Source organism: Lucilia cuprina, chromosome 4 (assembly GCF_022045245.1).
Source record: "Lucilia cuprina isolate Lc7/37 chromosome 4, ASM2204524v1, whole genome shotgun sequence".
NCBI classification, from domain to species: Eukaryota; Metazoa; Arthropoda; class Insecta; order Diptera; family Calliphoridae; genus Lucilia; species Lucilia cuprina.
This window is the reverse complement of record NC_060952.1, coordinates 25,656,736-25,683,019: the sequence shown is the minus strand read 5'-3', so window position 1 is coordinate 25,683,019 and position 26,284 is coordinate 25,656,736. Positions and strand designations below refer to the sequence as shown.

The 26,284-nt window shown below is 25.3% G+C and overlaps 1 long non-coding RNA gene across 1 annotated transcript in view; it reads right to left on the bottom strand.

Moving 5' to 3' along the window:
* The window catches only part of LOC111681136, a 79,274-nt gene that overhangs the window by 10,906 nt on the left and 42,084 nt on the right, over positions 1-26,284 (bottom strand). The window contains exon 3 of the long non-coding RNA XR_006940593.1: positions 20,502-20,554. This is a non-coding gene — a long non-coding RNA (uncharacterized LOC111681136). The remainder of the gene's footprint in view (positions 1-20,501; positions 20,555-26,284) is intronic.

Here is a 26,284-nt window from a genome sequence, read left to right as displayed (position 1 = left end):
ATTTTAAGTTTTGGTAAGTTTTCTTACTGGTACAGTCTTATATTTGAAATACAATTCTAATCAAATTTTATATAATTGTAATTCTATATTTAACTTAAGTAAATTTTTTCACCAAGTCCATAGTTTTACATTTCTTTCTTTTATTGTTCTTCTCTGCCTTTGGCGTGTTGCAATTAATTCATGCTACCAAGAACCAATAACTTTATTTTTTCATAACATTTTGTTTTCTTATAAATATTTATGTATACTGCATAATTTTAATAATTTTTCAAAATATAACAACAAACAGTTTTAGCAGTTTAAATAATAATTTCAAGACCATTAAATAATATTTAAACACACATGCAATGTGTGTAATTATGACTGCATAAAAAATAGTTTTTTTTTGTGTACATTTCAAAAATAAAAATTTACACAAAAAAATCCTAACAAATACCTCAGTAATTTAAAAGTCCTATAATTTATGCAAAAATTTAAACAATTTTTTGTTGTTTTTTTCCTGTAATATATGTAAATATGATAGAGTATAAATATAATACAGACGTAATACATGCATGAATTCTTTACTTTTGTTTTTTGTAAATAAACGTCAATTTAAATCATATAGTGCAGGTAAATATTTTACTTATTTTTTAACAAACAATTTTACTGCATAGTTTTAGGTATGTATATGTTATATTTAAGCAAATTTAGGAAATATATAGAGAAAGAGTGAGAAAAAAGCTCCACAGTCATGCCAGCAAATTAGAGCCATTGTTCTTATTATTTAGATGTTGTATTTTTAACTTGTTGTTCTCTGTTTCTTAAATAGTTCACAGTTAGTATATGAATGAATCAGTTATAGAATGAGAGAAAGAAAACATAAGGCGGAAATAGGGTTTGTTTATTCCTTATTTTTTTATTATTTTTTGTTTATTTATATAAATGAAAATATATATGTGTGTGTGTGTGTGTGTGAGTTTATGTCTGTGCATACATGGATATGTAGTTTGTTTCGTCAGTTTTTATTTAATTGAACAATTTTGCAACGACATTCTTAGTCATTGTTATTATTGTAGTGATTTTATCGTCTTTATTGCTACATTTTGTTGTAGCTTTTTTTTGTTGTTCTTTTTTTAGCAGGCTTTTTCTGAATACTTACGAATGAATTGTGGCGAATGATGGTTGCATGTTATAAATGCTTTACAGTTGTTTGCTTTTTCCGTTTTTTTTGTCCATTTTAAAACTTAACAGTAAAAAGTTGAAGAGCAGGGGTTAAAATATTTGGTTTTCCTAACTTTTATCTATCCCGAGGTTATAGTGGTAATAAAATATTATTAAGGTAAATTGGCTCTTCATCACATGTAAAAAGGAAGCTACGATCACATTTTAGAATACAATACAATTTTAGCAAAAATTACTACTGCTTACCGTTTTCATTACTTTTAAGTATATTTATAATGACTAACATATAATCTGCTAGGAAAGTTCTTTATTTTGAGTTTTGCCATTCTGTTTGCAATTTTGATTAAATTGTGCGCTAGCAACGGTTTTAACACACACAGAAGAATGTAGCATTTTTGGGGAAAACATTACTGGACTCCCAATAAAGTAACTAAGCAGTGATTAAGACAAAACAACTGTTTAACGTTTTTTGTAAGTACTTATATAAGTAGTGATTTGTAAGCGACCGTGCTCATTAACGCGTTAAAAGCAGTGAAAGGTGTATTTTTACTTTTCAATGTAAGTTTTTTGCTGGGATTGTAAGAATTGAAAACCACCCCTTCTTTTTCTTTGCAAAAACGATAATTAAGCTAACTATGGTTATTTAAACCTGTTTTATATGGAAAAAGTGTGTAGTAAACCATTTTTAACTTTAATAATCGTTTTTGCATAAGACCCTTTATATTTAAGGACAATTAATAATACATAGAAAATTATTATTAGTAATTTGGTATTAATTAGAAATAGTGGGAACTTATAGAAATTAAAATTTATAAAACCTGGAGATATTTTTATCCATTTACAAAAAAGTTATATGTATTTAAATATTGAACCTCAAAAAGTTACAGTTAAGCTCCACTATGCATTGCTTATTTGTAGTAGTGTTGACTGTTTATGATAATACACTGTAGTAATTTACACTTTACTCTAACTATAGAAAAACTATGCAAGTTTTTCTGTTTGTTTTGCCAATGTATGTATGCGTGTATCTACGAGTAAGTTGCGGTTTAGAAAAGCATTATTTGTGTTGTTATACTTGTTTTTATCCTGCCGCCTTTGTTTTCATGCACCATATTGTAGTGCATTTTTTATATTATTTAAATTAAGACATTAATCACATTTTTTTGTTAAAATTTATTACCATTTTTGTGTAATTTATGCCAAAAGATTAATTATGATAAATGAATGCAAAATGTAACATTATTTAAACTTAAATATCTACTAGCGAATAGCAATTGAAAGGAATGCACAATTAACTTAAAGTAGGCAATAGACTTGAATGGATATTATTTTGAAGGAAAACAACCTTATTAAGTAAAATCTTCTTTGTATTAAATAAATTTTTTACAAGATTTAGATTGACCTTCCCAAAATGAACCTTTATAATAAGCTTTAAATACATATAAAATAAAAAAAACAAAACATTTTTTACTTTAAAAGGCAAAATTTAAATTATATAGATATTTTATTGAAATTTTTAGTAAGTAGTATATTTAAGTTGTCTTTAAGTGGTATGTTCTTTTTCTAGAGAAAAATAAATTATGGTATAAATTAAAGAATAATACAATACATAACTAGTAGGAAAGTATAATAGGGCATGGCCGACTATAGAATAGTCAATATTTTAAAAATAACAAACAAATAAATTTTATAAAAGTTGGTCCAAATGGGGGTAGGGGTAAATATGGGTGTATCCTTATAAATATAAACCAATTTACGTCTACTTCGAAGTTTGTGTTTGTAAGAAAATTTTGATCTTTAAGTCGTTTTCTGAAGGTGAGTTTATCAAATAAAGCCCGATCATTACCGAAATCGGTAGTGTTATTTAAACTTCTGTAAGTCTAAGTTTACCCTACTAAGTTTCATCAAATTACCATAAATATTGCGATATGTAGTGTGCGCACAAGCTTTACACGGACACATAGACATATGGACGGACGGTCAGAAAGTGATTCTGAACCGAGTGGTATACTTAAAAGTGGGTGTAGAACCAACATTATTGTGTGTTACAAACATCAGCACAAACGCATACTATACTCTCCACTATAGTGGTGTAGGGTATAAAAATGAAAACAATTGTATATAAAAGTATATTTGCATATTTTTAAGTTTAAAAAATGCCTAAAGTACCAATTTTTCTTAAAGCATTGTTTTTATTTTTGGCTGAACGCAAGTTAAAAGAAAACAAGCCCATTTCCCCCTCTCCAATAAAATACATTCTTCCATTTTTTATAAAACATATTTTTTACGTTTACAACTTAATTTCTTTTTTCTTTATTTGGTCAAGTAAAATTGAAATATTTTTTTCGGTTGCTACTGTTGCTATTTTTCTTGCTGTTAAGCACTCAAGTGCAAAGTGAAGTAAATTTGTTGTTACTTTACTTCCATTGCCAACAACAACTATAACAGAAAAATTGTAAATTGTATGTAGAAAATGACAGGTTGAAAGAAAAGTAGAAAAAAATGAAAAACACTGAAATACCAAAAATTTACTACTTTGTGAATTTCTACCAACTATAAACATTTCTTTTATACCTTAAAGTGCAAATAAACATAAATAATTTTACCTTACATTTTTTACCTATTCTTTTTTTTTACAAAATTTGGTGTATTTTTGTTTAAAAAAAATCTTTAAAATTTATTTGCACTTGTGAAGAATATTACCTTCTAAATGTATATAAATCATATTTAATATTGTGTTAACATAACACGCAAACATATGATTATTATCTTTTTAAAATTTATAAATCATATTTCGAGGGTGTAGAAAATCCCTAGCAGAAATGTATTTAAGGAAAAAGTTTATAATATTAGGAAAATTTTAAACACATAAGTATTACTAATGTTTGCTAGGTAAAAATTAAATTAGGTGTGGGAAAAGTTTATTTTCTGTTATAATTACAAAAAAAGTTGGTCCTGGAAATTTAGTCAAAAAAATTTAATTTCAGTTAGCTTATATTTTATAACAACTTCATAGGATATATATAATGAATCTATTCAATAAACAATTTCTTAGTAGTCATTGTCATAGATCAAGATTTTCAACACTTTTTTTTCTAAAGAAAACTTTTTTCTCAACTTCCTCTCCTTACTAATACTAGTACACACACACATTTACATAACTGCGATTTTATGAATATTACCGACATTTATCCTTTTAAACATAATTCATAGAGGGCCATTGTATTTAAACTGCTAACTGCTGTTACTTTGTTCCTCTTCGTTCACTGTGTTTCTCTGTGTAGTTCACCACAAACTTTTTCATATAAAAACATTTTAGACACTACTATAGACGGGAAATTTATGCAAATTTGTCTCGATTTTTTTATGTATGCAAGTATAAAAGTATATATGTATATGAGTTGATTCATTGTTGGAAAACATAACTTTGTAACAATATTTGCTGGTATTCAGTATATAATAGTTTTATATCCTTTTAAGTAAAAATGCCTTTTACTATCTCCTTTTACCTGGTTAACACACATATATAGCAAGCAAACTTTGGCAAGTTATAAATACCATTTGTAAAAGTTTCACTGATATTAAACCAAATTGGTTTTTTTCTATATTATTCACAATTTATATATGGTTATAACTATACATTTATAAATATAGTACATATACATACATATATGTATGTTTATACACGCATACATACATACACATATGTATGTGATGGCAATAGAGGTTTTTTAGCTTTAATAGTTTGGCTTACGGTGATGAAAATATATTAAAAATGTGTTCTGCCATAAACGAATTTTGAATACCTCTAACAATAATATAAATAGATTTACTTAATATATATATTGCGGCTTAAGGTTTCTCATAAAGTATTATTGTAAAAATTTTAAAGATTTTATATTTGTAAATATTTGTAATACATCTAACATCTTTCTAACAGTCGCTGTTTCCTAAAGGTTTATTTTTAAAAGTTTTTTTTACTGTGTCCAAATATTTGAAAAATGTTTTATACCCATTTTACCTTCCTATAGGAAAGAATGTGGTAATGAAAACAGTTGCAATGTTTTTTATGTGTTTCGTATGATTTATATGCCACAAAATATAATATTTGTTTGTATACATAAGTGTATTCATAGATAGTAATTTTAATATTGCATAAATATTCATTATAAACATTATTTATACATTGAACAATTTTAAAAAGTTAAAGGATTTTTAAATTAATTTCATTAAAATAATAAATAATTTACTATAAAATATGTTTAATTATAAGTTGTTATTTTGAAAATATTAAACTTGATACATATAACACATTTGACAATTTCTATAGAAATTTCCAATGCTTTTAAGTTTATTTTAAAAAGTTTTGAAAAAATTTTTAACAGAAAAAATGGTACACTTTTAAGCAGATATATTAAAAAATTTATAATAATGCTGTGAAAGGGTGGCCCCTTTTCATTACATGAAAGGATTTTGATATATGAATTTAATGGCAATTCTGTATACAACTTCTAAATTATTACAAAAGTTTCAGTTTAACTAACTTAACATATAAATTGTTTACATTATTTTGCTATGTTATGTTAATTCAAATAAAATTTGATTTTATTAAGAATTATATTTTTATTTCAACGAATAAGATCAACTTCATTTGTATTAATATGTAAAAATTTTTTTTCAAAAAAATTAAAAAATTTCAACTGCTTTTATTTTAACACAAACATTTCCATATTCCACATAGAGGGCATCTCAAGGATCATTCTTATAATAACAATATCTTTCCTTTGGAAGAAATATGAAAATATCATAAAAACCTCAAAAAAGGATCTTTTTATCCTTTGATCCAGCTCTTAAAATATTAACGCCATAACCAAATGGTGTCATAGAATCAGTTAAACATTTATTTTAGTAGGGAAAGTTGACATCCTCCATACCAACGGGGCCACCATAATGTACATGTACAATTTTTTGTAGAAATACATCTAAAAGACTTTATCACAAATAATACTGAGGACTCTAAAGGCTTTCATATGATATCAAAATTAAATATCATTTCTTTGTGTGAAATTTTAAAAACAATGAAAAGGATTTTTTAATCCTTTAGCTTAACAAATATTGATCCCAAGATAAACATTCTGTGAAATAGTACCTCAAAATTTAATTTTTTTAAGTTTCCTCTATACAAACGGCGCCATCCTAATGCACATAATTATATTTCTACACCTCACCTCTGAAATTTGTTTTCTGATATCATAAATTGTATTAAAATTCAAGATTAAAGATAAATATTTACCAAATATTCTGTAGAAAAAATCGAAATAAAAATGTTTCTATTATATAGTCTAGACTTTATGATGTAAAGAAAAAAATCCCCAAAAAATAACTGTACATAGCAAATCACAACATGTTGCCAACAAACTAATTAGGCCCAACAAATCTTGTTAACAATTTCTATTCTACCATTCCACTAAGATTTGTTATCCAACTTTATTGTTTTATATTCGAACACGTTTTTGTAAGTTAATAATAATGTATGAATAAATAAATAAATGTTGTTCTCTTATTTTTTCTAAGTAAGTTTTACATTTTTCTTGTTTATTATTTAAATTATTTTCCTTCAACAATCAATCACTTTGACCCAAGTACGAGTGTGAGTTGTTAGTGAAGGAGTGAATGTACGTAGGTACTATTATATGTTTGCTACTATGAAAGGAAAAACAAAATATATTTATATTGTTTGGCACCGGAAGTGCTTTTAGTTACTGCCGTGTTACATGTTTAAACTTCATAAAATATGTTCACGCTTTTTATTTATATCCTTCGAATGTTTAAGAAAACAAAACTAGAAATATTTTTCAACAACAATAAAAAGAACAGCTATTATTATTGTACAATCTTTTGCCACAAACAACAATTTATTGAATGTTGTGACAGAATGATTTAAGTCTTTAGTCAATGTCTTTTAGTTAAAAGTTATGTTGTGGAAGAACATTTTTTTTAATATTAAATACTTTCGAGGATAATTCAAATAAAGCTTTTTTAATGCTCAAAATTTAATTAATTAGGAAAAAAAGAAATATATAAATTTTTAATTGTAGAATGTTTTGATTTGATTATATCTGTATTTCAGTTATAGATCTCTGAATTTGTTTTGATTATGAATGTTAAAATGTATTCGTATTTTAAAAGCCTCACAAATCGAGGTTCACAATGGTGAAATTCCTTAAAAAATTTACTAAATTGTAAACTTTTAATTTGTATTAAAGTTTTTTAGATGTTGAAGTAGTAGAATCAAAGTAAATGATTTTGAACTTATTTTTATAGCCACAATTATAAACAACACTTTTCATCACTTATATTATTTTGATTTTTTTAAAGGATTTTTTTTTAGTTTTACTTTCCACCTGTACTTAACATTAAGTTGGCTTTATTTCTAGAATAATAATCTAACATTAACTTTTTTATGACTCCTACTCAGTACTTTTTTTGTTCTATAATTTCATTTTCAAAACTGAATGGAGGTATATGTGTAAGAAGTTGAACATAAACACGCATATACACATACAAATGTACGTCAGTAAGCATTTACTGCAGTCCAGTTGTTCTGAATCCTGAAGACCTAAAATAAAAGTTAAGATTTAAAATGCTCTGAAGAAGCACTATAATGATAATTGAGTAACCCATTACATAACTTTCTTCAAAGTTTACTTCAATACAAAATTACCTCAAAACATACATTCTACTTAGTTAAAAACATTTAACTAAAGGGGGTTCTTTGCCTGCCTTCAAATCTAACGGGAAATTTTATAGTATGAAATGGTACAATAACTACAGCTAAAACAACAACGACATAAAACTTGCATTATAAATAAAAATATAAAAGAGAACTGAACTGAAAAAAACAGTTTTTTATTTAACACGCAAATCTCATAAATTTTCATTTTTTTCCTTAAGCTTAAACTACCTTGAGCTTTTCAAACGTGTTTGTATAGGTAAGTGGCCATATGTGTAAGTATATGAGTAAATGTAGTACATAGTGTAATTTCAAGGTTGTTTCAAATCCCCATCAGTTTTAGAAATATTTAGAAAATATTTCTAACAAATGTCTAACTATATTAGAGTTTGTATACCGGAGGACATTTGATATGTTTATACAGAAGCACATATCGCTTATTTACTGCAAGACAGACGTATTAAAAAAATTTGTTATTTTTAAACTGAGTACAGAAAAATATGTGTCACAAGGTCTTTCATATAATTTTGTCAAATTTAAAATTTGCTATTATTTTTTTCGTCCTATAAGGGATTTTTTTTCTTAAATATCAATATTAAATCTAAGTAAAGTAAAAATCTTGTAGTAAAAGAGTGATATGTACTTAAGTACCCAGCAAAAACTTACATTGAAAAATAAGAGGATAAAATGCTCATTAACTCACACAACAGCATTTTAAGTAATTATTTTAACACGAGGATGACATTAGAGACAAGCACTTACAACACTCGCTTAAGGAAGTAGTTTCTGAGAAAAAAATTGTCTACAAGCAAGCGTTTACTAAAAGTTTTCACAAAAAAATATAGTTACATAACATAATATTAGTAAGTCATTACTAGCCTCATTCTAAGTAATGCAGATGGTATGTAGTAGTCATTGAATTGTTAGTTGTGGACATTACCCTGTTTTTGCTGGATATGTATGTAATAATTGCGATTTATTGAAACACACACATACATAAAATCATTTGTTCAGAAACAGTCACCCCGAATTGCAGGACTATGATTTACGAATTTTATATGTATATCAAGTAACCGATAAATCGCCAAGTTTTGTTCTATAAATTGCATTTTATAAATATCTAGTAAAAAGTTTTTTGTTCATGCTTCTCTGCAATTTTCATTTCAATCGTATACTATCCCAGCAAAAATTTATAATGGGATTTAAACTCATTAGTTAAACATGGAGATTTACTTTTTTGGAATACTATTTTGTTGTTTAAAAAAGAAGTTGCAAATGGAAAATTTCAAAATATTAAATAAGTATGTACTTATATATTACATTTTATGTCAGTATTTACTATTGTACTTACAATAATGCATATGGCAAAGGCCTGCTATTGAGTAACTAAGCAATTGTTTGCTGGCTTATCGACAAAAAGTTAAACGTCTCAAATATTTACAACACGAACTCGTCTTAAAAAAATTGCGGAAAACTTATAAATTATTTTGTGTGTTTTAGACAAAACAACTCTTGTTAAAACGTAAACATAACAACGAAACTAATAATTTGGTTGTAAAAAGTATTACATGTCTCATAAAAATTTATTAAGTTAACTGGCAAGTTTATTACAAGATTAACTAGATTTCGATATAAAATAATATAAAGTAAATCAAACTTAAAATTCTTTAAAGCATATTATAGATTTCTAAGCAAATCTAAGAATGAAAATAAATACTAAAAAAAGTTTTAAACTTTTATGTTTATTTAGAGAATAAAATAAATATTTATGGATTATTTTTTACGATTTAAATTGCCACACAAATAAAAACGACAAAAAATAGCCTTAAATTATGCTACAGCTTATTAAAGCCTTAAGAGTAGGCTGTATTATATATTCCTAAATAATAAATAAAAATATAATAAAATAAAATAGTAATATTTCTTGTATTGTCAAAAGCACAAAAAAAAACTAAATTAAATTGTATTGTTTGTTGTTCTTATTTTTGACATTTCTTTTATTTTTTTGTTATTTGTCTCTTTATGAACAATAACGCCAACAACTTTAATAAAATAGTAACAAAAGTGGGCAAAAGGCAAAAATTGTTATAAAACTTTATTACTCCCTTAACAGAAATAATTTGCAACGACAAACGTTCAGTTAAACTGTAAAAAGAGTAACTGAAAATGACAACCAACTTTTGTCACAATGACAAGAACAACAAAAAGAACAATAAGAAAAATGACAAACAAAATTACGAAGAAGAAAACCCATAAACACAAGAAAAAAGAATATAAGAAACAGAAAGTATAATATATGGACAATAAAAAACAACCGACAAATATTGCCATTTGGGGAGGATGGTAGACAAATTGAAGGAACGAACCAATGGAGCCTACAATAACTGTACAAGCTAAATTGTGACGATGACATTTTACAAGTGACATACAGACAGCAATAAAAGTTTGTATTTGAATAATAACGAACAAAAACAAAAACATTATTCGTTTTTTTATAATCTGCCTCTAAAAGAACATAAAATGTCCAGTAGCTATAAATTCTACAATCCATCAATAACAGAGGCGATGGATGATAAAAAAAAACTGATGGAATGTCATAAACTGAATATTCTAAAAGAGAAATTTTACCAGCTGCAGTAACATAGTGGATCTATAACACTTTAGAATTATTTGCCATAAAAAAGCTCTAGGCAAAATTTAACAATCGTCATAAAAATTGTAGAATAATAATAGCAATTTAATGAATATGTATGTAGATTTTTTTACAATTGCTATTTCTATTAAAATCGTAATTATTTTCTATTAAAACAATGAAATAATGTATTTTCAAGTATTTAATTTCAAATTGATGTTGGTTTTAATGAAAGGAATGTTGATAGATTATATTTTGAACATAATTTTTTCTTTCTTTAATGTAGAAAAATTTCCTACAAAATGACAGTTGTTTTAAATAACATTTATTTTTATTAATTAGATAATTAAAATTAACATTATGTGTATAAATTTGTACTATTACTTTATTTACATTACTGCCTAAGAGTGTATTTGATTAAAAATTAATTATAATAAGTAAGATCATGGTGAATATATGAATATTATTATGAATATTAGGGCCATTTTCGAAAAAGGTCGTTTTTGAGGTCTTGATCAATTACAATGACTGATTTTGTTGAAATTATTAACATCCAGAATGTCACAGAGGTGTCACATTTAACATTTAAAAACCTCTAAAATCAGAAGAAGCTTATATAAAAATTATTTCTGAATAGATATAAGAAATGCGTATAAAAAAGTGGAAAAATTGTATGCGAAAAAGAAAAAATAGTTTTTTGCTCCTGACGACTCTGTATACATTATGATTCAAAGTTTGATTCCGACAAAAGTAAGATAAAGTATTTTTTGACATTCAATATGTTTGGTATTAAAAAAGTAGGAACAATAAATTTTTATACTAACCATCAAACGAGATGAGGGTTATATTGGTTTAATTATACCGTTTGTAATATATCGAAATATTAGATTGTAAGATGATGTTTCCATATCCCTCTGTCCATCCTTATGTCTATCTGTGCGTCTGTGATTAAAAATATTTTTCTAAAATATTATGAGAATCGATCGAAAATCCATCAGAAAATGACTACCTTATAAATTCCATAACTCACCTAAAAATATCACTATAGTGATTTAATTCGACACGAACAAGAACAAATTTTATATTTCCCAAAAAAAAATTTACTGTAATACAGATGTGTTAGTGGCTTAAATAATATGGGTAGCAAAGCAATTCAACATAACAAGTTTTATTGAAATGAAAATATTTTTCAAATTTTTGACGTTTATACTAACTATTTATATACGATATTAAAATGTAGAAAACTTAATGGTCGATACGACCGACCACTTTCCGAAAATCTATTTAAATATTAATATGGTACATGATTTGATGGTGGGTACATAAGATTATAACCTCCTTACTTGTTCCTATTAAATTTTATATACTTTTTTAACAAACAAGAAGAGTTTATGTTTTTAATATATGGATAATATATGTATATGGAAGTTAACACCTTATTGAATTTATACTTTTATTTATTACTAGGAATAAAAAACCTTGAAAAAATATATATTTAAATTAACATGAAGTACCAAAAAATACATCCGGCACATGGTCATACAGTGTTGTAGGCCAAATTTTCCAAAAAAAAAAGCTAAACAATAATAAACATACGTTAACAACATGAGCAGAGATAATGATGACTATAAACCATCATCATTAACATGGCGGTGACGTTGGCAGTGGTGGTTGTTAATGCTGTTGCAATTTGTCTATCTTTTACATTTTTTTTCTGATTACGAGAAGGCATTTTGCCAACTTTAATGCAATGAGTACATGAGACTGAATGACATACATATATACAAATTCAGACAATGATAGACTTACTGAATGAATGAAATGAAATGCACAAAAATGAATGGCCCAAAAGTGAGTAGAACAAAAAAGAAAAACAGTATAACAAGTCACTGCAATGAAGCAGTCTAACAAATACATACTTTTGTTATTGTTGTTTTATACGAATTAGTATAATAACATGCAACTTTTGCTGATGCATGTTGCCATTTTTAATTTACCAATCAGTGCAAAAATGCGATAGTGGCAACAAAACCATAATTCTTATTACAACATACACTAACACATACTCAAATTTACATGAACTGTAGCATTTTTTTGTGTTTCCTGAAATCTTTTCTTCCAACATGAGGGGTATTTTGCTTGTAGAAGAAACTACCTTTACAAGAATTTAAACATTTCATGTTTTTATGAAAATTTCTCTTTATGAAAAGTTGAAAGGTTCATGAATGATTATTGAGTAGAAGTTTTCAGTGGCAAAAAATAAACAGAAAACTTTTTAAAAGTCTTTTATTTTTGCGTGCGTGTTAAGCGTACTTAAGTACGTATTAGATTCCTTATTCCGTTTCTTTTTTTTGTTTGTTAGTAGATTAATAATAGCTGAATGAATGATGAAAACTTTTCTCTCTTTGAATCAAAAGTGTATTTGTGTTTGCATGTCTAAAAGGATAATCTGGTAAGTCAGACATAGAGAGTATGTAAGAATAGCAGAATTAAATCCTGAAAAGGAATTTAAAATGTAAATGGTTTTATATTGAATAAAAATAAAAGCAATCTAATAAAAATTCTTAAGTGTTCAAGCAGAAATTGTTAAGAATTTTATCATTAAATCGATTACTAAGGAAATTTAATATCATTACATGTTTGCACAATATTAAAAGACATTCAAATGTGTCAATAAACTTTTGAATATTAGTACAGATGCTTAGTTATTTAAATACTGCTTTTGCTAAAGAAAAAATTAGGCATATTTGATATTCAGAAAATTGGGATATATATATTAAATTTTTTGTTATATTATTATGTGCTGAATTAAATTTATGAGTAGTCGTTAAGTTGATCATTAACTGTGAGTGTAGAATTTTTTATGAATATATATTTTTTGTATTAAAACAAATAATATTTATTGTAACTAATATTTGGTATATATTATATAATTTTTATGAATATTTTATTTATGCTAATCTTAAAGCTTCTTTTTTTTAGCATTCATTTTCTAAATTATTTGTAAATTAAGATGTGTGTGTGTGTCTAAAATAATCCGTAAAAAGGTTAATAATATTATGTGGAATTTTATATACATACATATGTATGTAATTTCCTTAATAACCTTCACTAATAAGATGAAATTACATAAACACACCGGAAGAAATAGGATTATTGTTCCATATTTCTGTGCTAAAATAAATATGGATAAAACGAAAAGATTTTGAAACAAATGAATATTACTACAGCAAAAATATTATAAAAAGGAAGGTGAAGAATGTAGCAAGTAAAGAATAAAAACTTACAATAAAAGTTGGCATTAAAACCAGAGATGGACTAACTAAAATACCAACAGTTTTAATATGTTAGAAAACATTTTAGTTAATTTTTTAATTCTTCCTGCTTTCGTTTTTATATTCTTTAAGAAGTGAAAATCAATTATGTTTCGAATGATCTTATAATTCTATATGTTTATTAGAGTGTCCCCGAGAAACTGCTTTTCTCAAACAATGCGTATTAATACCAGCAAAAAAAATAACTTCTAAAGAAGCGTTCTTCGGAAGTCATTAAACATCAATTCCATAGAAGGTAAAAAAATCACTTTGTGTTATTTTAAAGTGGAAAAAAATATTATTCTGTGATTGAAAATCCTGACCTCTGTATAATATGTGAAACAAATATCTTAAATAATTTTGTGTTTATTACATTTGAGTGTCGGACTCAAATTTAGATACGAACGATTAAAAATGCTTTCAAATTTGTTTATTTAATAATTCTGTTTCCTTGTATAAGAACTTTAAAAGAGCACAATTTCGAAAAAATAATAAAATACAGCTTACACTGCTTACTGTACTATGCCAAATATGGTGTCAAATGACAAAGAAGTGTTGTAAAATATTTTGTATTAGTTTTTATTTTATTTTGTCAGGATCATGATGTCAAAAATGTGATTTGGATAAAATAATATTGAAAACATTAAAAAATATTAACGGATAATCATTTCAGATATCTTTTCCCTAAGCTGTTTTAACCCTTATATAAACCATCTTACAAAAAATCAGTTTTTTGGTAGAAAAGAGTCAAATGTAAAGTTATTTTAGAAATTAATCATACGCCCCCAGTTTTGATAATGCGTATATAACATTGATAACCAATCTTACTTATTAATCAAGTGTTTCTATCCTTTTTCTAAACAGACCTTAAAACTCAATTGAAACACATTTAATACAATTTGCACTTTATAATTTCCCGTATTTGCCTTAAATTTATGTACATATATATCTTACTTCTACTAATACCTATGTATATGCTACATGTTGGGGTTTATGTATATTATTATATATGAGGATTAAAAATTAAATAAGGATATGAAAATTTGAAATGACATACAAATACACATGCACAATTTGTTTATGTCAACAAAGTTAAAATGACAAAAAAAAAGAAACAAAAATGTATTTAGACAAGAACATAAATTGTTAGAAAAAATAATAATAATAAAAAAGTAAAAGTACATAAGAATGACTAAGTAAAAGAAATGCGTACAATTGTGTTACACACTAACATACATAGCAAATCTATATTACATATTAAAACTTTTTCTTTATTTTTGTATTTAGTTTAACAAATACATATAATAGAAAATAATATAAAGAAAGAAAAATATAACAAATACAACAAATAAAGTAAAATAAAAGTAAGAATAAATGAAAATAAAAATGAAAAGATAAGAACTTGTCTACTTTTCATTTGAAGAAATGACAACTGCTTGTATGATGTGACAAAGTGGATGATGTTGGTTTTTGGATGAATACACACACTTAAAAGGACACAATTTTCTTTACGTATACATTTATGTGTATATAATATTACAACATAGACAAAAGTATGAATTATGTGATGATTATGTTGATAATGATGTTGATGGTTGCTTAGAAGTGGCACAAATAGTATTTGTCAAATACCAAGACTAACACTCTTATACAAAAATTATAAGGGGAAAATATTTTATTTAACACAAAGAATATTAGGAAAAAAATGTATACTTGTCGTATAATAAAAATATTGTAATATTTATTTACCAGAAATGATTTGTATAATAGAAGTACTTAAAGTAAAATGAACTGTACAAAAGATATAAGGATTTTAAAATAAATAAGTAAATAAATAGATTTTACTGGTAAACAAAATACTTATTAAATGTTTGAAAGGTGAGTCAAAGTGTTTTAAATAAATTCGATATTACGTAGAAATGTCAAGGGGACGTCAAGGTGTCATCATATAAGAAAATTAAATTTTTTAGGTATGGAAAATTATATTGTGGGAATTGCAAACGGAATAACAAACTTTTATATATATATATTTTCAGAAAAGTAAATTCAAAGCATCATAATAGTTGAATACCAAACGTATTTATTTACAACAAGTTAGATTTGAGACCTATTAATGAATATAAAACAAAAAATTGTTTATCTTAATAAATATTTAATCTATTTTTTTCCTACAACCAAATAATGCAACTTAAAAAAGTAGTTATACTGCAAACATAAAACATTTTAATAAAATATAATCTATAAAACCAAACATTTCAATGGTTTAATTAAAATTGACGACACAAGTAAAATAAAACAAAAATATTTTTCTATACACATATATACATATTTTCCTAACTGTCATTACTGATAAAGTTTAAAGTACAAAAAAATATATACACTGAACAACATTGTTAACATTTGTTATTATTTTTACATTTATTTTCATATTTATTTGTCGACTTGTCATATCATTAATTTTCATAAATTGCAAACTATTTTCCCCTTCTGCCTTATTATTTATATTTTTTTCCTATATTTGCTCTGTTCTGAAGTAATAATTTAAATAGAAACTCTGAAAAAAACAACATTTAAATAAATAAATTTTGTTTATTTTTGTATGTGAGCATGTATATGTGTGATTCTGAATAGTTAAAACAACAATAACACTGCATTATATTTCCGTTTCCTGTTAGCGATGGTTTGTGAGTGAGTGTTTTTCCATTTATAATTTGTTTGTAGGATTGCGACTGAATGAGTGTTTTGTGTGGGTTATTGTTGTTATTATTACTATAGTGGCAGCCAATTTTATTATGGCAATTGTTATTGTTTTTTTTTGTTTGGTAGTATTTTTATAGTTAGTGTTGTTGTTTTTATAGTTATAATTGTATTTGTTGTTATATTACAAATAGTTTTGTTGCTTGCAACTGTAATTTATACATAGTTTCAAACAAAGCGCTACAATTGCATAGACTGTCTAATAGATTCCTTCGATCAGCATAGAATAAAATAAGTATACATTTAAAAAAAATTTAAAAGTTAATTAAATAAACAACGTTTTCCAAAATTCCTAAAATATTTTTTTTATTTATCAAAGTTACGATATAATAAATATATATATTTTTTTAATTTTCTTATTCTTGCATGTCAGTAGGGGCTTATCATATTCGTTTCCGTTGCTTAAATTTTTCTTTTGAAATGTGGTCTAGTAATATGTACTGTTATTATATTTTTATTATTTTATTAAAAGAATATTTTATGAAAAACTTTATTGTTGTTTGTTTGTGTTAGTAGTTTGTGTATTAAAAATATAATATGAAATAAAATGTTAAAGGATTTTGCTTTAACAACATGATAAAATGTTCTCTTGATAGGGGAAAAACTTTAAGAAGTTCATTCACTTTGGTATATTCAATATATACAATGATAGAAATAATATTTTATACGTTAAAGAAAAATTCATGAACAATCGTGTTATACAATATTATAAACATTGTTTAATGCAAGCTTCAAAGTAATTTAATAAATATGAATATTAGAATACTAATATGAAATTTTGGACACATCTGATCATATATTTAACAAAAATATTTCTTTCAGAGAAATAAATATACATTGTTTTTGAAAAATAAGGCCATTGTCTAGACTATATAATAAAAATTCCAATACAACTAAAGTTATACTTTTTGTAGTAAATAAAAAAATTTCAAAATGTAAGCCTTTTGCATACACAGATATATTTATACCTTACATCATTTTAGTGGGTAGCGTGTTAGGCGTTTATGCAGAAGTTCTGAGTCGATAAGGCCATAATCCATCTGTTCTGCTAACTGCATGTGGATGAAAACCTTGTGTGGAAGCTACAGGCCGCAATTTGCCAGATATTTTAATAAAATTTGAACCACACGTCTTTTTCGGCACATGGTCGAATACCCGCTCCTAAGGCTTATTTTTAGAATATTAGTTTTTTTTTATCAATGAATTGGAATTAAAGTAAAATTCAACATAAAATTATCTTTATGAAAAATAAATAATTTCTAAAATGTATTCATGGTGATTGGCTATGACCGACTATACCTTCTTCCCACTTGTTATTAATATGTCTGTATAATGAAATACATATTTATTAACACATACTGACTACAGTATATAAGTATACAATACTCGCTTATTCATATACAAATCCTTTAAATAAATAAATCTGTTTATTTTAATGCACGTATGAACATTAGGGCGTCCTAATATAATAACTCTGAAATGATGCATATAAAAGTAATAAATACGAGAAAAATAAAAAAATATTATTTAATTGCCTCAGTTCCTTACCAGCAATAAAAATCTTAAACTCACTATAATATGATCAATTCAAAATTTTGTAATTTTAATCACAGAAAAAGTAATTAAAATTATTATTATTACAGTATTTCTGGACCGAAAAACTATATTTAGTTTACGAACTGAGGACCTTTTTAAAAAATATATATTAGATTCTTAAAAATGCTGTTTCTCGGGACACTCTAATGTAGTTGCATCCACAGATATTGTATTGTTATTTTTCATAATAGCCAATATTTTTTTGTTTACATTTGCAATATTTTCATACTCAATTGGTAAAAGTTTCATAACAAATAGAAAAAGTGTAAATTTTCATTCAATAAATTAATAAAGTGATGGATATAAGTAAATTTTTATAAAACAACACCAAGTTTTTCGAGTGCATATGTATAGTGCAATGAGTGCAGCTATATAATATGGATTTTGTTTAATGAAAAAAAACATGCATGTATTTTTTAGTATTAATACATGATATGGAAAAAATTGCTTTTATGAAGAAGGTTTGCAAAAATGGATAATAATGAATTAACTTCTTTTGTATTTAAAGTAGTACAAATGAATGTTTTGTTTTAAAAAGTTTTAAATATAATTATTTATATATGTATGTAATTATGTACATGCATACATATATGAATTTACATATAACAAAAAAATTGTCAAAAAATGCTTTAAAAAAGTGTTTAAGGCGCTTTAATTTAATTATGCAAAACTATTTATGATAATTGGTTCATATGTAGTTTGAAGAACTAGTTTAATAGGATTCTGTTTTCAAGTTCTACAAGCGATATTTTCTAAAATTTTAAATTTAAAAAAGTATTTAAAAATATACAAAAGTTAAGCACAAGACATCACTATGCAAATAAAAAGTTCAATATGCTCTGAAAATCAAAAATATGCATTAAATAAGCTACAATATTCAAAATATGCTCAAGATTGTTTCAATATAATTTTTTTTAAATGGAGATTTTTTGCTTATATAAAATTTTTTTTGGTCAGTTAGTGGGATGCAAGAAATATTTTTAAATTTTAATATACTCAATTCACATCCCACTAAGTAACAACGTAAAATTAAAATATTATGTTTTGGAAACAGTGAGAAATAGCTTTCTAAACTTCTTTGTACAATTTTTTTACGACCAGAGTAACACCCATTTAAATGTAATTATGATCAAAATCCACATTTGACTTCCTCAAAATCCAAATAGACATATAGTACAAACCATGGTGCAATTTTTTACCAAATCGATTTTTTGATTAGGATCACTTGACATGAAACTGTTTATATATATGTATGTATATCTTCTAATATTTATATACATATATTTTTATTAATATAATTTGCGTAAAAGAAATAAATTGTTTATCACAAAATTTCGCTCGTTAAGTTGTAAAGTAATTGGTAAAATTTTATGAATTTTTTATAATTTTTACTTTTTTTGTATTTTTTTATGAATATAAAACAATTTTTAATTATACTCTGGTGTATAATGTACAGGGAATTATACTTGTAGTACTAGTACTTACATGTATGAATTCATATGTATTTAATGTAAATAACTACATAAATCTAACAGACTTTTAAAAGAATTTGATCAATCAATAGGTAGTTGCTATCAAAAAAAATCATTTAATTAAGCATACGATTGTGCTTTTTGGCTTATAAAAGAAGACAAAATTTGGGAAAATATTTTTCATTAATTTCTTAGAAAAGAAAAACTATTTGCTCAATAATAAAATTTATACTTATAAAGTACTGTACGGTAAGTTTAAAAGCAAAATATTCATTTTTTTTGCTATGTGTAAACCCATATGAATATGAGCTGTAACTACTTATGAATATGTGATGATGGTCTGTTTTAAAAACGTGTGCATGTAAGTTAAAAAAAACATTTTAAAACCCAGTTAATATATTATTAAAACTCAACGTATATATGTAAATAGTTAAATATTATTACCATTATACATATAAGTATAATATTTATCTGCATTATATGAATTTTTATCCCTACGTACATACATGTATATATTTATGTATATTTTAATATTTAAATTGAATGAGTTCTATTAATAAGTAAAGTCTGGTCTTTTGTTTTAATGTAATTTAAATAAAATTTAATATACTGTGTAATATATGGATAAACGTTTATTATTTGATACAACTGAACAATGAACAAGTGTTTTTTATATATATGTATGTAAATAATCTAAAATTACTGGCAATTTGTTGCAATGTGTTAAACATATAGTTTTAAAATAAATAAACAATAAAGAGATTCATAAAAAAATACTTTTATACATAATAAAATATTTAAATATTAAAATAATATTAAATATTAACGCTTACCTATTAAATAGATGAAATCAGTTTAATGTATAATAAAAACTCTAAAATTAATCCTGAAAATAGAAGAGAAATTAAGATATATATTATTTATTAAATACTTATTACTTGTAAATTATTAAAAAATGGTTTTAATTTAAATAATTTAGTAGTAGGTTGGTAACAAAATTTATTTATTTTTTGTATTTTTTGATATCGTTGAAATATAAGGGTATTTTTAAAAACTTTTTTTTATAAAACACGATTAGTTTTATCGTTTAACAAAAGTATATTAGACAGTTACCGAGGAACTAATAATATCGTACAAATATGGCATATGTATAGGTATAGAATATCCAGTTTTATTAAACTAATCTTAAAAATGATAACTGCCTTTTATTTTACATCCCAGTAAAATATTTTCAATTTTTGGTAATGAATATTGTAGGTAATGTAGTTATTTCACACATTACTTGGCAATGAGTTGTCGTTATCAATAACATAAATTATTTTTTTATCCTACACCACTTTAAAGGTGTTTTTTAAATAATCCCCATTTTTAACATACATACTGACTGGTGTAGGGTATCATATGGTCGGCTACGCCCGACTATACATTCATACTTGTTTTTTAATAGAATTTGTGGTCAATTGTCTATAGCGAATGTCTAATAAGGAATTAGTTAGTATTTCTAACCGTAGTCGATTTTGAAAGTTTTTTCAAGAAATGTTGATATTTACATATGTGTAGAAACCATTCCATATAGAATGATAAAATTACTTTCTAATAAGGCATTGAGTAAGAGAATAGACTAGCAAACATATAAATAACTGTAAAACTAGTTTTAAATCCAGAAAAGTCGGTAATGAGATTTGTAACCAGTTATTTTTTGGTCATCGTCGAACAAAAATAAGTAGTTATTCACCCAAATTGTAACTACTTACACTTTAAATAAAGATTTTGTTGGGATAATATTATAATATTGTCAGATATATATAAAAATCGTGTAATAACAATTTACAGATTGTCTGAGAATTTTTACTATCAGATGTGCGAATTTTATGCAATGGAACCATTGTCAAAAAATGTCATAAATGAAGACTAATATAAGATCTGACAACATTTGACATACAACAATCTGACGACACTTGATGGTAGATAAATATATTGCTAACAATTTTTCATTGCCAGTGAATTGCTTTCATATTGCTAGATCTGACAACCGTGTATACATAGCTTCAGTACTAATTATTAGGCTTTTGCCGTTTTACTTTAAAAATTTTTTTTTGTTTGCACAAACAAAAAGAAAATTGTATTTGTGAGTGAAACCCATTAGTTGACGTACTATAAAGTAGTAAAGACCCAGCAAACATTTGATAATGATAAATGTTCAACAATATAAAAGATTTCATAACATATGAATTATAGTGCAGAAGTCGTGGATTCCTTTCACACTAGAGACTCAGTCACGATAGTAGTATACGTTTGTTTTATCGGATCCCATGTAACATACATTCTTCTTACAAGCTAAGTGGCAAGTACAAGTAGTGAAAAGTGGCTTTTTAATTAATTTATTTTCAACGTAAGTTTTTGCTGGGATTCAAAACAATTTTAAATTCCTTTTGCCATAGTTTAACAGATTTTAAAGATTGTTCTTGTGCAAATTATTTTCTAAATAACTGGTAGCAAGCAGACAATTGGTATCATGTGTATGTATTTTATACGTGCCACATGCCTCATAAAATTTTACACTACACACCCACTCAAATTCATAAAAGTAAAAAAGGTGTAAAAATTGTAAGTTAATGATTCATCAAGACTAAATGTAAGTGTGAATGGGTACAGGAAGTTTTATATCTGAACTGAAGTATCTACATGCGTCCTACTCACATACATACATAAATATATCCATATAAATAAATAAATGAAGTTATTACTTTTTATATGACAATGTAAATATAAAAATTTAACAAAATTTCATCATGTAATCAAAATGTAACCAACCGACTGTTGATGATAAATTTACTTCGAATGTGAAATTGTTATGATGACAATAAAAAACACAATTTCTTCTTTTTGGTGGTAATATTAACAAGGCTTTTATGACAAGGATAATAAAATGTAAAGAAATGATGAAAATATTAATAATTTAAAACAATCCAAGAAAAAAGTACATATATATAATTATTTGACAAATAGGATTTAGACTAAACTCGAATTAAAGACTTTACTATGAAGTTTTATATTATTTTTTTACAATTTTAATAAAGAATTTTTTCTGATACTTTTATGAAAAAATAATTACAAAAAGTACGATATTTACAAAAATTGAAGACATTTTTCATCATTACAGCTTAAGGCGTTTGAGTTGCATGATGATGAATCAGTAAGTCTCTTTTATATACATATGTATGTATGTGGATAGATATATGAATGTATATAGAAAATATTTTTGGTTTACCACTTTAATTTTGCATAAATATTGTTTCTGGTCTATTTCCTTTTTTACTTTCAATATTTCTATTCTCTTTGCCAACTTGTATTGTTTTTAGCAAAAAACTGAAAATATATTAGACTATGGAAAAAAATGTTTCTGCTCTAAATGTAAACTTAACAAATACTAATAAATTTGTATTTTTTTGTTTTTATAATAGAGAATAAGTAAACAATAGTTAAGTGGGTTCTTTTTTTTTGAGTTGAGGGATTTTTGAAAAAAATTTTGTAAAAAATAACAAAACCCCAAAGATGAAATACATATAACAGCAAAACAAACAGAACAATAAAGTCTCAATAACAATTGTAAATTGTAGTTAGTTTTTGTGAAGCACTTTTAGTAGTAGTCGATAGTCGGTTCTAGTTATACAAACAAAATGCTTTTTATTTAATGAATGAATATATATATGTATAGCGGAAATATGCATAACAAACAAATCCTGTCGAAAAATGAATACATATAAACAATGAAACAGAAAATATTAGGAATATACTTAAAAAGTACCGGATAATATATACAAAAGGATATAAGCATATTTAAAAAGAAAAACAAAACTAAAACACCCAACTACTTCAATGATTGGCTAGGGAGAATTTTCTATATGTACGTATGTATGTAAATATATAAAACAAACATAAGTGCGTAGGGCGTATACGAATTTGCCACAACCTTTACGAATGACAGTTGACATGCAATTTCCGCCTTTAGAGCTTGGGTTGTTATAGTGATTAATAGGCTAGAAATTTGAATATTAACTTGACAGCTGTTAGTACACAGCTTAAGACTTTGTCACGAATTATTGTAGTATTAATGGAGTAGTGTTGCCATCTAGCATTAATTATTATTGGCACTATTCATAAAATGTTTTATGCTATTAACCGCGGCAATTTATATACTCTTTTGAAGCCATATTTTTTGTTGACTCAAAAACTACTTGAATCTCCTTTTTTCCTTGGACTACAACTTATATTATACTTATTGGAACTAGCTATTCAAATCAGTTTCGATATGCTTAAAACCAAATATTTTTTATTGATTCAAAGACGACTTGAAGTATATCCTCTTTTTGTCCTTGGACTACTGCTAGCCACTTCTTAAATACACTCACGTATAAACTGGAGCCCCTAGAACTAGCTACAGCTTGTTGAATTGGATTTAAAGATGATCGTGAAGTCTCATATAAGACAAAACCATTAGAAACTCGATTCCTTATTGGAAACCATGGGAACGTGACTAATATTTATTTTACTGTTGTTCATGAAAAATCAATAATCTTATATCCAAACCGTTATTTTCTTCTTTTGAAATTTAAAATTTTTAGCCGAATTGAGGGCGTATGAATCACATAGTTGACGATGGAGCATTACTTAAATTCTGCTTAACCGAACACTACATAAACTTTATATACAAACGCATTTCTTTATTTACATATATGTATATATGTATGTATTTCTACAAATTAACAAATACCTAAAGCAGAAGAAGTATATATGTATACTTTACAATTAATGCAAATTATAGAGAAAAAATTAGCATGAAAATAGCAACATAAACTAAACAAAATCTGTAATAAAAATGGTATCACTAATACTTTTGTTTATTAAAAAAAAATTATTATTTATTTTTTTAAATTTTCTTTTGTTTATTTATTATTTTTTTTTTTGGAACAATGTCTGTTAAAGTTTGTGGGTTCATTAAATGTAAAAATAGTATTGTTATTAACCCTTTTGACGATCAAAGCTTTTTGGTTTAGTCTATTTTTTGTTTGATTATCCATATTCTCACAATAGATAGGATAAAGAAATTCTTTTCCTAGGTGACTTCTAAGTCTTATGTATCGTTGTCAAGATTCGCTCTAATTGTCACTTAAACAGATTTGCATATATACTAAAAATTTTATGGCAAGTAAATATGCCTCAGGTCGTCAAAGGATTAAACAAAAATAAGTTTTTTCTTAGAAAATATTTTTTATAAAATCATAAATTAAAGCGGCAAACTTTTTAAATAAAAAAAAATTTTAAATGTAATCTAAACCAAATAAGTAAATCGAAGTAAACTCAACTATGTTGTAAGGATTCCATTTAATTTAAAATTTGTTGGCTTCATAAAGCGTGCTCTTATTAATAACATAAATGTAAAGGCTTTTTTTATTTTTCGTTTAAATTATTTGCGACTTTTTTTAATAAATCACTTTGGTAATGTTCATTTTACGTAAATATTTTTCAGTAATATGTACATTTTCCATGCCAACAAAACTTGAAGACATATAGCCTTCCCCCTCATGACTTTGTTATTTTATTTATTTTTTTTTTTTGCAATAAAATGTTAATTTCCGTCACAAAATCAAAGTAGTCATTTGAAATGTATAAAATTACACATATGTATGTTTGTTGTACCCAACAAACAATAAACTTTTGAAAAAATGTAAAAAATTTTAAGGGAAACAAGCCATAAACTTACTAGTTGAGAAAGTTGTTTTTATTAAATATATATAAAAGTTTGTTTTTGCTGGGTTATTGCGTAGAAGGAGAAAAATCGTATATTGAGCAAAGAGGTAAATTGCGTAATACATATTGTTGTGATGATATTATATGTATATAACAAAAAATACATTAAATATAGATTATAGGAAGCAAATCACATTTAGACAAATAGACAGACATAGTGACATACATATAAATTCAATGTATGCAGTATGCTTACAAACATAGAGACAAGTAAGTTGCCCTGTCAGTCAGTTAAAATAGATACTTTGAACAAAAACAACAATATTATTTATAGATTTGTATAACATTAAATAAAACTTTTAAAATAAAATAAAAACAACAACTATACGGGAGTTATTTGATGTAGTTATACAATACAAACATGTAAATTATATTGGCTCCTTTTGTAAAGTAGTGAAGTTAAGATTTTCATAATTTACATTTATGAAATAATTGACACAAAGATAGGAGCGAGCATTAACAGAAAACATCCAGAAAGTGCCAATACATATAGAATAGAACAGCGCAATACCTGTTAAAATATATTTAGAAGGAATTAGTTAGGATGTTTTGCTATACCCGTCTTATTGTCCAGACCCTGTTCTGTCCTCCTATAGTTTCGATCAAGAAAATTGCTCTCTCTCTCTTTTTAAGTTAGTAATTTTACATATACCTTCAGTAATATCACCCTAATGTAATACATACATAAAATTAAACTACTCCCACATGTCGTACAAAAACAAAACGGTGACGAGAAAAAAAAAACAAAAACTATTTATAGAGGAAAACAAGCTAAACAACAAAAACATAAAAGTGAAATCAATAT